The 14,290-nt window shown below is 37.3% G+C and overlaps 1 long non-coding RNA gene across 1 annotated transcript; it reads left to right on the top strand.

Annotated features, from left to right (window-relative positions):
- Window positions 1–253: 253 nt before the first annotated feature.
- On the top strand, window positions 254–2,585 carry LOC113331168. Its single transcript, XR_003350753.1, has 2 exons — window positions 254–338; window positions 2,201–2,585. It is a non-coding gene; the product is annotated as an uncharacterized LOC113331168 (long non-coding RNA).
- Window positions 2,586–14,290: the final 11,705 nt, after the last annotated feature.

Below are 14,290 nucleotides of genomic sequence, written 5' to 3'. Positions count from 1 at the left end.
CTCAAAAAGTTAGGTGTAATAGACTTCTCGCACGCATCATTCGAATACCGGACGAAGAAGATATCATCAAATTTTGTGTTAAACCGACCTAAATGCCCTTATCTAACCTACTGGGCGCCTCACCATTTTTGTTGGCCTTATCATCACCATAACGTGTCGAGAGAAACTCATTTTCTCTTATTCTTTCTCTTTCTTCTTCTGTTCTTCGCCTCTGGCGATTCTGAAAGTTTTGAGAGATGAAATTAAATTATGAGATCGTGAGGGTTGAGAAGAGGTCGGGGCATATTTGAGGATGTCTATGTTAAATCGATTATGGTACTCAGAATTCACAGAGAAAGGTGATTCGAAGATTGAATTTAGAGTTTCTGTTTTGATTGATCTCGTTTGTGAAATTGAGTTTGTTTTGGTGTTTTGTTTCTTGGGTTTGTTATTAATTAGAGTAAAGAGGGTTGTATAAGGTTTAATTTTAGTTTCTCTAGGAAATCAGTTCTCAGGTTAGGGTTTCAACGAATTGAGGATGAAGATTAGGGTTTCTGATTTGGGTATCTCGGAGGAGAATGGCGAACTAACAAGTGGTGACTGAAGTTGGGTTATTGATTTAGGGTTTTACAATGAAGAAATAGAAATCAGGGTTTGAGTTCATAATTGAGGAATCAATTGAACAATTTTGGAAGGATGATGGATTGGTAAATTAGGGTTGTGGTTTGTGATTCTAAATAGAATTCGATGACCAGAGGATGATAAGGATGGGTGTTGTTGAGTCTAGATAAATGATTGTATTACAGAGCACTGTTTGGTGAAGAAATTGAAGTAGCAATGACAGTGATGTAAAAGATGTTGGGTCATAAAATGGTTATGCGTATGAGGCTGAAGTGATAAAGAAGATGATGCAGGCGGATCGTTTTGGGTTGGTACAAGTATGGTCTGGTGATAGTGACAGATAGATGTATGCATAGGATTGTTGGTTTCTTGGAGTTGCAGTGGAAGTTATCGAACTACAAGGAACTCAACTGGGTTGGTGGTGGTGTAATTGGTTGCTCTGGTGAAGCTAATAATAATGGAATTGAAGTACAGAGATGTTGAGATTTCAGTGGTGGACGTGAAAGAATGAACTGATGATGTTAGTTATTCAAGCTGATGACTGTGTTGTGTTTATTCATGGTTGGTTTATATGGATGTCAGTAAAATTGTGATGCTAAGATAGTATGAAGGAAGGTTTGATAGAATGTGAAGAAGTTAAAATGGTGTTGAACTACAAAGAATAAAACTAAGAAGATGTTGACGTGGAGAGTGCTGCTGTTAAGGAAGTGGTGTGTTGGTTTTGTCTGAATGGTAGATTGCATGGAAGAGTTAACTCAAGTAATTGCAGTTAAAGTAGTGTTTGATTGTTGAGGCTAAGATGGCAGGGTTGATAGAGTTCAAGAGATATGATGAGGTGTTATTTGGAGATAGTGATGTAGTTTATAGATTGTATAGAATGGATAGTTTGTGTTTGAATCAAATAGATAGAATCAGGTTGTTAAAGGAGTAGAAGTTTTTTTGAGTTTTGGCTTGTTGTGTTGCATCTTTTTAGTCTTGGCAGGTTAGGTGTCGCACCATGATGGTGCAGTGGGGTCTTTGGCCTTTGCAATGACCTTGGCCAGTTGCTTTCAACCTTGGCTGGATTTTAGTCAGCTTAGCTGACTTAACCCTTTGTCTGTTTCAGTCAATCTGACTGAGTCGAGTTAATCCTATTAAACTGAGTTGAATGGTTTCGACTCAACCAGACTTGACCAGTTGACTGTTGACTTGACCTTTGACTGGACTTTGACATGGACTTAGACGTTGACTGTTGGTTTGACATGTGACCATTAGTTGGACTGGTCCTTAAGCTAGTGGGCTTATTTAGTGGACTTGGGCTTAGGCACAGGTTTCCTATTTTGATGAATTGGACTCTATATGTTCCAAATTGACCTTTGGTTCCTTCTACAAGGTTTTAGATAATCATTATACATATCTAATACAGTATAGAACCAATCGAATTGAATTAGTAAATCTTTAGAGGTGTTAAAGTTAGATAATGAAAAAGAGTAGAACCATAAATGAGATTAGAATCGATAGATAGTTCACTAAACATATAACTAGAGAATTGTATGAGATTATGATATGAGCCTTGTATGAGCCTTTTGGATAATCTTTAGAGTGCTTATGTGATTAACAGTTACTCTTTTTAACAACGATTGATTCAAAGATGAACAAGTGGATTATGGATCGCAAGGTAGGCGAGGCTTGTCATCAAAAGAGGTGGGAACTCTGTAATCTTCTTGTAATCATTGAGCTTTCTTTCTATCCGCGAGCATGATGTGTTTTTAATATCAGTATGTAAAATGTTTGCAATGAATGTAAATATGTGTGTAATATGTGTTGTGTGAATCCTCCGCAAGAGGTGACCGTATTTCCCCACGACTTCTTGCTATGTTCTATGTAAGCCGGGGAAAGTCGGTTGAATATTACGCACTTTACATTTTTTTAGTAGACCGGGGGAAGCCAGTTAAATATTACGTGAAAAAGCGGGGGTCTAACAATACCACCCAATATTTCGCTTAGCAATCTGTATGGGAAAACTCGAATATACTTTTAAGAGAATCAACAAGACTCAATCAATTAAAAGTATATCATCGAGTTTATATCTCTCTCTTGATTTGATTTCCTCAAACAGAAACTGCGAGTACTAATCAAATACAAGGAATAACTTGGATGGTACCAAAGACCAATATCCAAGTGTCAATCAATATCGATCAACAACTGTTACGTCGGATTCTCCAGTTGATTGATCTAACGCACAACCTGTATTATTTCAATTAGAAAGATAAAACAATATAATGCGGAAATTGAAATAACACAGACACCAGAAATTTTGTTAACGAGGAAACCGCAAATGCAGAAAAACCCCGGGACCTAGTCCAGATTGAACACACGTTGTATTAAGCCGCTACAGGCACTAGCCTACTCCAAGCTAACTTCGGACTGGACTGTAGTTGAACCCAAATCAGTCTCCCACTGATCCAAGGTACAGTTGTACTCCCTACGCCTCAGATCCCAGCAGGATACTGTGCACTTGATTCCCTTAGCTGATCTCACCCACAACTAAGAGTTGCTACGACCCAAAATCGCAGGCTTTGACAATAAACAAAGCTGTCTCACACAGACAAGTCTATCAAAGGATCAATCTGTCTCCCACAGAAAAACCATAAAGTTTTTGTTCCGTCTTTTGATAATAATCAAGGTGAACAAGAACCAATTGATAATCCGGTCTTATATTCCCGAAGAACATCCTAGATTAATCAATCACCTCACAACAATCTTAATCGTATCGTAGCAAAACAAGATATTTTGGAATCACAAACAATGAGATTGTACTTGTACGATAGAAGATGCAATATCAGATCACACAACTACGATAAAAGTAGTATCGGTCTGGCTTCACAATCCCAATGAAGTATTTAAGTCGTTAACCTGGTTTTAGAAGAAGAAAACCTCAAGCCAATCAATCTGATTGTAGTTGTACGATAGAAGATGCAAGATCAAATCACACAACTACTATAAATGTAGTACCGGTCTGGCTTCACAATCCCAATGAAGTCTTTAAGTCGTTAACCTGGTTTTAGAAGAAGAAAACCTCAAGCCAATCAATCTGATTGTAGTTGTACGATAGAAGATGCAAGATCAGATCACACAACTACGATAAATGTAGTACCGGTCTGGCTTCACAATCCCAATGACGTCTTTAAGTCGTTAACCTGGTTTTAGAAGAAGAAAACCAAAGGTTAAACGAGAACCGACTCTAGTACGCAAACTAGTATCACACGTAAGGTGTGGGGATTAGTTTTGCACAATACTAGATGTCTCCTTTAAATAGTCTTTCAAATCAGGGTTTTGCCTTGGTAACAAAGCAATCAATATTCACCCTCAGATGAAAACCTTATTTAGATTCAAGATAATATTTCTCAACCGTTAGATCGAAAACTTAGCTTGTTATACACAAATGAACTGCACGCTTCTGTGTTTGTTAACCGTACCCAAACGTGTATATTGTTGGTTCAACAATGGTTAACCAAAAGGTTAGCCATATGAGCATTTCATATCAACCATTTTCTTCTTCACCATAACTAGTTCAAATGACTCAAATGAGCTAGTTAGAGAGTTGTTCAATTGCAAGGAAATCTTATGTAACTACACAAGACACAATTGAAGCAAAGATTATTTGATTCACTTGAATCAGTTCATGAACTTTTATAGCCACGGTTTGCAAACTGCATTCCTTAGTCTTTTTAAAGTTTAAGTTCAGAAATCATCTTCAGATATATAACCTTCTTAAGTTCGCACACTAGGTTCGCGGACTTAAGCAACCGGCAGAGTTTACAAACTCCAGCAGAAAATCTCGGCAAGAGACCTTCTGCCAGTTCACGGACTGGGTTCGCGGACTTAGCTCACGCAACTAGTTTGTCAACTCCAGCAGAATTTCTCGGGACGAGAAGTTTAGCAGTTCGCAGACTGAGTTCGCGGACTTGGCAACAAGCCATTCTTCCGGTTTCTCTTGATCAACAAAGTTCGCAAACTTTGGTTCAAGGAATAGGACTTATACATAAATGTGTTTCAACAACAATGCTTGTGTCCATCATTGGTTATGTAGTATAAACTCTCATCCCAATCATTGAAACATTCTTAGAGGACGTTATACAGTTGTTACACCATTTCTCGTCAAAGCAATTTTCAAGATGATTGAAACATATCATGACTTTCGTCACTAGGTAAAGATAAACTTGGTCGAAGCGAAAAGCATACCAACACATATTTCGAGATATAGATAGGCGAGGTATACTCGGCTCGAAATACCAAATGCGTATAATCTAAGTCTATATATATAGCATACGACTTTTTGTCTCAAGAAGTAGGAGATAGAGTAGATAGACTTTTGAGTGACAGAGAAGTTCAAGTCTTCACATACCTTTTTGTCGAGAAGTTCCACCGGTTCCTTGAGTAGTTCTTCTACTTGTATGATGAATTGCCATGAAGTGCTTGAGCTCAACTGCACTTTTTGTCCTAGTCCGAGACTTAGCTATAATAGACTAGAAATCAAGACTTATAGCTTTGATCACTAACATTGACAAACATGCTTGAGATAGCAATGCATGCGAGTTCGACCGAGCAATGCTCTAACAATCTCCCCCTTTGTCAATTTTAGTGACAAAACTATCAATACATATGGAATACAAAAAAGATAAAGAAACTTAAGTAGCTCCTATTCCACATGTCTAATCTTCAACATTCCTCGAAATGTTCGCCACTTCCAAGTACTCCAATGATCCCAAAGGTTGTAAGTTTAGCATCACCGTTGTTGAAGATCCGTAGCTATAACAATGAGAAAGCATCGCTCTCGATCATTGTTATACAATGTCATAGTATTATTACATAGCGACAAAGTTCAATTGTATCACAACTTCAACAATAATACTATGGTGATATGTATCACTCCCGCTTAGTCAATACTCCATCGCACATGGAAACCACTCCCCCTTACATAATGACCCGAAGATCATATGTATTTGTAGTGTGAAGTACATATTAATTCTCCCTCTTTTTGTCAATAAAATTGGCAAAGGTACAAGAACGGGATCATAATGAAATTTTCTTAAGAGACATTTCATGACTAAAAAGAAAGAACACACATCATCTTATTTAGATTCAATCATATAGCCGAAGCTAATAGCATTCATCAAGGAGTTTAAAGATACAAGATAACCCCTCTAAAATTCCACAACCGCACATCCCTCAAGATATGACCATTAAGCACAAGTTCAAAAGAACTCTCCCCCATTTGATGTCATTCCCGAAAGAACAACAAGAGTGACCATAATTTCAAAAGAAAAGAAGGATTTTATTAGACACCAAAAACCATAAGAATGATTTTTTTATATCCAAAAACTCAATCAAATTAATCACAAGTAAAATCCGTGATTAATTTAATCAGTATACGCAATCAAATTAAACACAAAAAGTGATCAATTCAATTGTTTGTGCTCAACATAAGAAAACTCATGGAGACACAAAAATACTCAACTAGATTAATTACAATAGAACCCATAATTAATCTAATTGGAATACACAACCAGACTAATTACGAAAGTAATCAATTTAATTGTCAATAGTTTTGCTCGACATAAGAAAACTTACGGAGCAATAACTAAATAATCAAACAAGATGATTAATTTAGTTCAAAATGCTCAACATAAAGTACCTTACGGGACAACCAACAAAGCTAATAAAAAATAATCAACTTGGTTGTATCGTGCTCAACATAAGACACATTACAGAGCCTCACGGTAATACATATGAATATGGATCAGGGATGATCAATACTGCAGAATACACAAGGATTTATTCTATCCAATCATTATTTGCATAACAACAATAATAGATATAATCCTTGAAAACAAAATATTTTAACCTATCTTCCATCAAAATCATTGAAAATATAGGCTTAACTTTTGTATTTGTCAAAAGTCCATTCATCCTTTTACCAGTACGTGAATACCGAACACGAACGACTTTACTTTTGACCAAGTATGGGACCTTCAAGTTCATGGACGCAAACATACATATCCCATAACAAGTTGCAATATAACAAATAATAAAAATTAATACTGCAAAAACATCATCCTCCAAATATTTTTAGAATCTTATACCAATAAACCTAAAAAAAACAAGAAGATGAAAAATAATAGCTATGTGTAGTCACAATCATTGCTATTAAAAGCACTAGTTATTCTTCCAACTAAACCAAAAAGAAGACATACTAGGCAACAATGTCTTTGAGAAATTCTTTATCATTCCCGAACTCCTTGTCATCAACAACCATTGGAATATAAGGTTCGTGGAGGAAGGAGTCAATACCAACAAACCGTCTTGGCTGATGATGTCGAACCAGGGCTTTATGAATTTCCAAAGATCTTAAAATACAAGCCTTTATTTCACTAATCTCCTTTCTTACTTCCTTCAACTCATCAAGAACATCGGAAAACTTCTGAGAGTTAGAAGGGACAGCCCTTGGCTTTCTTGAATTTCTCCTTTTTCTTTTCAGGGAAAGAATTACTGGAGATTTCTCTTTTTCCTTGATTGATGGCTTAAAAATCATGTTGACATCTTTTCCATCCAAAGACATGATGCTTAGAGAACAGTTATAAACAACTGGATTTTGTGAGTGGAATTCACAATCTCAACAAGCAGTCTTAAGATATAAAGGATATCAGAGAGGAAAAAGGAATGTAGCGTTCGCAACCTTTTACACAGGTTCGTGGACGCCCAATTCTAAACCCTATAAAGAGTAGAATTGTTGATAATAACCCTTTACTTTATTTGATAGACAAGAAACGCAAACCTAAGAAAAAAAACTTTTTCTGAAGCCTGAGCAGTACACAATCTCATCTCTTTTGATCAGGCACATGAGACAAGATTTACCAAACAACATAATCAATTTGTGCTGTGGTGAACAACAATTTGTCCACCATTTTCCTCTTGAGAGGAATCCTCTGACTTCTGTCTATCAAAACGATTTGATCATACCTTCTTCTCTAATGGTCTAATTTTGTCTTTGGAAACCAACTTCTTAGTCGAAGATAAAATCCTACATACCTCAGCAGTCTTCTGGGCAAGTTTAAGCTTCCTTGCCAATGGATTTGCTCTTCGTTGAAGTTTGTTGGCGTGCCTCACTTGATACTTGTACTTGTAACATCTTGATAGTTCATGAACCTTCTGAGAACAAAACGAGCACGTCAAACTTGGACAGTATTCAGGCATCTGTGATGTGAGTGCAGCTAGACACATAGTGGATCCTGAAACATTAAAACCAGCGTTTCCAAAGGATGGGTCAATTGATTCTTCCAGCTTGATTGGATTCTCCTATTCACCGAAACCATCAAGGTTGATATATGTATTGCTACAATTATCAAAATCAATGTTTTCACATAGAAGACCGACACTTGATTTCTGTCTTCATCAGAATCATAGATCTCAGACATCTCATCAAGTGTTACAGCAAGACCTTTGTTCCCAGTGTATTTTCTACGATTTGGGCACTCGTTTGCAAAATGACCAAAACCTTTACACTTAAAGCACTGTGACATATCCTCGTCATCAGCCTCGTCAGCATACCTGTTTTTAGGAGGGACGCGATTGTGAGGTTTATCTGACGACCTAGGTTTGTCTCTTGAAAACCGTTTACTTCTCTTCAATAGAAGATCCCTAAACTGTCTTGTGATCAAGGAGACTGATTTGTCAAGATCTTCATCCGAAAAATCATCCTCAGAGACATAAACACTTTTACTTTTATCAAGTAATTTAGTGTTCCTCTGTGCTTTAAAGGCAACATCCTTTCCGATTTTGGATGTATGCTCATGATCAAAGATGTTTATCTTTCCAACCAATGTATTTATGGAAAGATTATCAAGGTTATTTCCCTCAATGATGACATGCTTCTTAGACTCGTATCTAGATGGCAGCGATCTAAGAATTTTCATCACAATGCCCTTTTCAGGAATAGTCTTACCCAATGCAAACGATGCATTAACAATCTCAGACACTTTGTGATTAAACTCATCAAACGTATCTTCATCTTCCATACGAAGGTTCTCCCAATTGGAATTAAGGTTTGAAGCCTAGCTTCCTTTTCACTGGAGTTACCTTCGAATACGGTTTCTAAGATATCCCAAGCATCTTTAGACCGAGTGCAATTAGACACATGGTGCTGAAGATTTGGGGTAATGGCATGTATGATAGCATTCAAACCGTCGGAATTTTGCTTTGCAGCATTTATCTCAGCAGGGGTGTATTCACCAATAGGTTTGGGAATGTTTACATCTCCAACTGCCACAACGGGAGCATCATAGCCATTAACAACATATACCCATGATTGAAAATCACGTGCTTGAAGAAAAGCTTGCATAGCAATTTTCCACCATAAGTAATTAGAGTCATCGAAGATTGGTGGTACGTTAATAGAGATAGCACCTATGTCCATAGAGTCAGATCGCTACAAACACAGACTTGTAAGGTCTTAAACGTGTTTGCCTGCTCTGATACCAATTGAAAAAGCGGGGGTCTCACAATACCACCCAATATTTCGCTTAGCAATTTGTATGGACAAACTCAAATATACTTTTAAGAGAATCAACAAGACTCAATCAATTAAAAGTATATCAACGAGTTTATATCTCTCTCTATTTGATTTTCTCAAACAGAAACTGCGAGTACTTGATAGGTGTAGAATACACCGTATTTACTATCTATAGTTTATGCTTTCTTTGTTATTTTTCTTGTAAATTATGTATTTTACGCTTGTTTTGAGTTTTATAGCTACTCTGGAGTCATGCGGACGAAAAGAAGAAGAAATCACTCAGTTTGAGCAAAAAAGGCAAATATGTCATTTCATTGGCGAACACTATCGGGAGCCGACCTCAAGTGTTAAGGAACGACTCTATTTGGAGGAGTATTAAAAGACAACCAGCAAAGTTTAAGGGGCTGTTAGCTGGGTAGCCCTTATCAAGGTGACAGAACATCGAATATAACCTATATCCTAACCCTACATCTCGAGAGCTTCTGTTTTCTCTCAATCATTATTCACTTGAATGAGAGGAAGATAGAAAAGCTGCGCAAGCAGCTGTTGATGCTGAAATCGAGAGACTGAGAGGAAATCGAGAGACAGAGAGAAGAGCTGAGAGTTATAATCATCCTGATGCTGCTAAGAACATGAAAAGAGGGACTTGATGATTAAATCGAGAGTTTTAGAAGCTAGGGTTTGAGATGAAAAGGGGATTTGTGTTGAATTGAGAACGAATATAAGATGGGTTCATGGTGATTGACAAGGAATTGGAAGAATAAGTGATGTTGTTGCTAACAAGGGTTTGAGGTATTTGACAGAGAGAAGGAGATGATAAATCTGAGCTGTGTTTCTGTCAAGACGAAGACAATTAATGAAGATGAATTAGATCCAAATTTAGGGTTCGAGGCTGTTTCTGAATCGAAGAAGAAAAGGGTTTGTTTGATTCTGAGAATTATTGAACATGGTGATGAACTTGCTGCTTGAATCGAAGGTGGGTTTAGAGCAAATTTGAGTTCTAAAGGTGTTGAATCCTGGCAGATTTGCGTTGATGAAGTGAATCAAAGAACAAAGAACCTAATGATTAAATCAAGTTGAAGATTGATATGGGTTCACTGGAAATAGCCGAGATTGAGGGTTTAATGTAAATGAATCTGAGATAGAAGAGTTGGTGTCTGCAGTGAAGTTGGTACTGAGATTAATGGGTTTAAGGAGGAGATGCAGATGGATGCTGATGCCGTTAATTGGTGATGGATATATGAAATGGGTCTGAGCTTGGATGAGGAATTGAAGCTCTGCTGCAGGAATGAACACTATTATTGTTAGATGCATGCCTAGGTTTCTTAGCAGATATGGAGCTGAAAAGTGAGGCCTGAAATTAGGCCGGGAATAGACAGAAAACAAATGGAACTATGCCGGATTTTTATGCCGGAGATTCAACTCGTGACGGCCGATGATCGAGCCAACTCAGTGACTAAGACGTAATCAGACGAGTCAGACCAGCTGAGTTAGCGTCAGACTTCCCCTCCTTTGACCCATTGACTAACAGAAGACCGTCAATCTGACAGTTACCTTAACGGAATCTTGACGGAATATTCCGTCGACGACAACAGAACTCAGACGAACAACGACGACTTTTCAGGCCGGATTCCGGTGATCCCGAGGACTTTTCAGGTGACCAAAAATACAGAAATTTGTGAAGAATTCTATAGACTCATCTAGACTCATGGGTTTGAGGAATTGGACTTGAATTTGGAAGGAGAAGGTGGAAGAATTTTACAAAGACAAGGATTTGGAATGTGGAATTGCTTAAGGAAAGGGAGTCTATTCCTAAGAGGATTGCTAGGAAATTGAAGCCTATAAATAGAGAAGTTCTCTACTTTTCTATACACTTCTACACCTTTACATACCTTTTACACACACAACAATTGTGTTTTTGCTTGCTTTTCAAAATTCTTCTTTTAGTCATTTGTGTGAACTTCAAAAAACTCTCCTTTTAATTATTTGTGTGAATTTCAAAAACATGAGTAGATAATTTTCTTATTGATTGAGGATGAATTCCTAGTTCTTGACATGATTTGAGTTTTTGTTTTAAAATCTACCTTGAAGTTTTTCACATGATTATCGTTTGTTTTTACTAACTGGAATGTTTATACATTCATGGTTGTTTGATAGATTATTTAGAGTGCACGCTGAATTGATTTGTTAACTCAACCTAAATCTAGTATAAGTTAGGGAATACGTAATTGTTCTCGACACTTTACACAAGTAGAAAACGCGAGACCTTGCGGAGGGATTCCGTGGAGCAATTGTGTGTGAAAACAACGCTAGAAAGTGAACCAAGCGAACCGAGTCTAACTACTAGTACTAAACCTAAATTCATAAATCTTAATGCGTTCGGGGAATTGCATCTTGTAAGCGAACCTCAAGGTGGTTCTTTTGAATAGAATCTGATAACTAAGCGGACCTGTTACTCAGTGATACAAGGGATTTTGGGGTTAGCTAAGCGAACCTTCTATCCTACGGTTGGTGATAATCTGTGACTAATAACATGTGGATGAAAAACATAACTTGAATCATCGTTTTGCAACGAAGAAGGATTCCTTGGTCTTGTCTCTCTTATTGATTTCCTTTATCTTTTTAGTTGCTTTGTTTAATTTCTTTTGCTTTTATCTAAACCAATAATTTCCCTCCTTTTGTGACAATTTTACAACTAAAAATCTCTTGCTCCTCGTGGGAACGATCTTGACTACACTATATTACTTGTTAATTAGGTGGAAAAATATTAATTAATTTGTTGTGGTTACGACACACATCAGTACTAATCAAATACAAGGAATAACTTGGATGGTACCAAAGACCAATATCCAAGTGTCAATCAATATCAATCAACAACCCTTAGGTCGGATTCTCCAATTGATTAATCTGACGCACAACCTGTATTATTTCAATTATAAAGATAAAATAATATAATACGGAAACTGAAATAACACAGACACCAGAAATTTTGTAAACGAGGAAACCGCAAATGCAGGAAAAACCCCGGGACCTAGTCCATATTGAACACACACTGTATAAGCTGCCACAGACACTAGCCTACTCCATGATAACTTCGTACTAGACTGTAGTTTAACCCCAATCAGTCTCCCACTGATCCAAGGTACAGGTTTACTCCCTATGCCTCTGATCCCAGCAGGATACTGCGCACTTGATTCCCTTAGCTGATCTCACCCACAACTAAGAGTTGCTACGACCCAAAATCGCAGGCTTTGACAATAAACAAATATGTCTCACACAGAAAAGTCTATCAAAGAATCAATCTGTCTCCCACAGAAAAATCCCAAAATTTTTATTCCGTCTTTTGATAATAATCAAGGTGAACATGAACCAATTGATAATCCGGTCTTATATTCCCGAAGAACAGCCTGGATTAATCAATCACCTCACAACAATCTTAATCGTATGGTAGCGAAACAGGATGTTGTGGAATCACAAACAATGAGACGAAGATGTTTGTGATTACTTTTTATATCTTGCCTATCGGAGAACTCTCACGATCTCAAGCCAATCAATATGATTGTACTGTTACGATAGAAGATGCAAGATCAGATCACACAACTACGATAAAAGTAGTATCGGTTTGGCTTCACAATCCCAATGAAGTCTTTAAGTCGTTAACCTGGTTTTAGAAGAAAAAAACCAAAGGTTAAAGTAGAAACGACTCTAGCACGCAAACTAGTATCACATGTAAGGTGTGGGGATTAGTTTTGCACAATACTAGATGTCTCCTTTATATAGTCTTTCAAATCAGGGTTTTGCCTTGGTAACAAAGTAATCAATATTCACCGTTAGATGAAAACCTGATTTAGATTCAAGCTAATATTTCTCAACCGTTAGATCGAAAAGTTAGCTTGTTATACACAAATGAACTGCATGCTCCTAGGTTTGTTAACCGTACCCAAACGTGTACATTGTTGGCTCAACAATAGTTAACCGAAAGGTTAGCCATATGAGCATTTCATATCAACCATGTTCTTCTTCACCATAACTAGTTCAAATGACTCAAATGAACTAGTTAGAGAGTTGTTCAATTGCAAGGAAATCTTATGTAACTACACAAGACACAATTGAAGCAAAGATGATTTGATTCACTTGAATCGGTTCATGAAATTTTATAGCCACGGTTTGCAAACTGCATTCCTTAGTCTTTTTAAAGTTTAAGTTCAGAAATCATCTTCAAATATATAACCTTCTTAAGTTCTCACACTAGGTTCGCGGACTTAAGAAACCGGCAGAGTTTACAAACTCCAGCAGAAAATCTCGGCAAGAGACCTTCCGCCGGTTCGCAGACTGGGTTCACGGACTTAGCTCACACAACTAGTTTGTCAACTCCAGCAGAATTTCTCGAGATGAGAAGTTCGGCAATTCGCGGACTGAGTTCTCGGACTTGGCAACAAGCCATTCTTCCGGTTTCTCTTGATCAACAAAGTTCGCAAACTTTGGTTCAAGGAATAGGACTTATACATAAATGTGTTCCACAACAATGCTTATGTCCATCATTGGTTATGTAATCTAAACTCTCATTCCAATCATTGAAACAGTCTTAGAGGACGTTATATAGTTGTTACACCATTTCTCGTCAAAGCCATTTTCAAGATGATTGAAACATATCATGACTTTCGTCACTAGGTAAAGATAAACTTGGTCGAAGCGAAAAGCTTACCAACACATATTTCGAGATATAGATAGGCGAGGTATACTCGGCTCGAAATACCAAATGTGTATAATCTAAGTCTATATATATAACATGCGACTTTTTGTCTCAAGAAGTAGGAGATAAAGTAGATAGACTTTTGAGTGACAGATAAGTTCAAGTCTTCACATACCTTTTTGTCGAGAAGTTCCACCGGTTCCTTGAGTAGTTCTTCTACTTGTATGATGAATCGCCATGAAGTCCTTGGGATCAACTACACTTTCTATCCTAGTCCGAGACTTATCTATAATAGACCAGAAATCAAGACTTATAGTTTTGTTCACTAACATTGACAAACATGCTTGAGATAGCAACGTATGCGAGTTCGACCGAGCAATGCTCTAACATTACGCACTTTACTTTTATATCTTAATAGACTGGGGAAAGCCGGTTAAATACTACGC

The sequence above is a fragment of the Papaver somniferum genome, chromosome 1, assembly GCF_003573695.1.
Source record: "Papaver somniferum cultivar HN1 chromosome 1, ASM357369v1, whole genome shotgun sequence".
NCBI classification, from domain to species: Eukaryota; Viridiplantae; Streptophyta; class Magnoliopsida; order Ranunculales; family Papaveraceae; genus Papaver; species Papaver somniferum.
The sequence above is the reverse complement of the archived record's forward strand: the minus strand, read 5'-3'. Positions and strand labels throughout refer to the sequence as shown.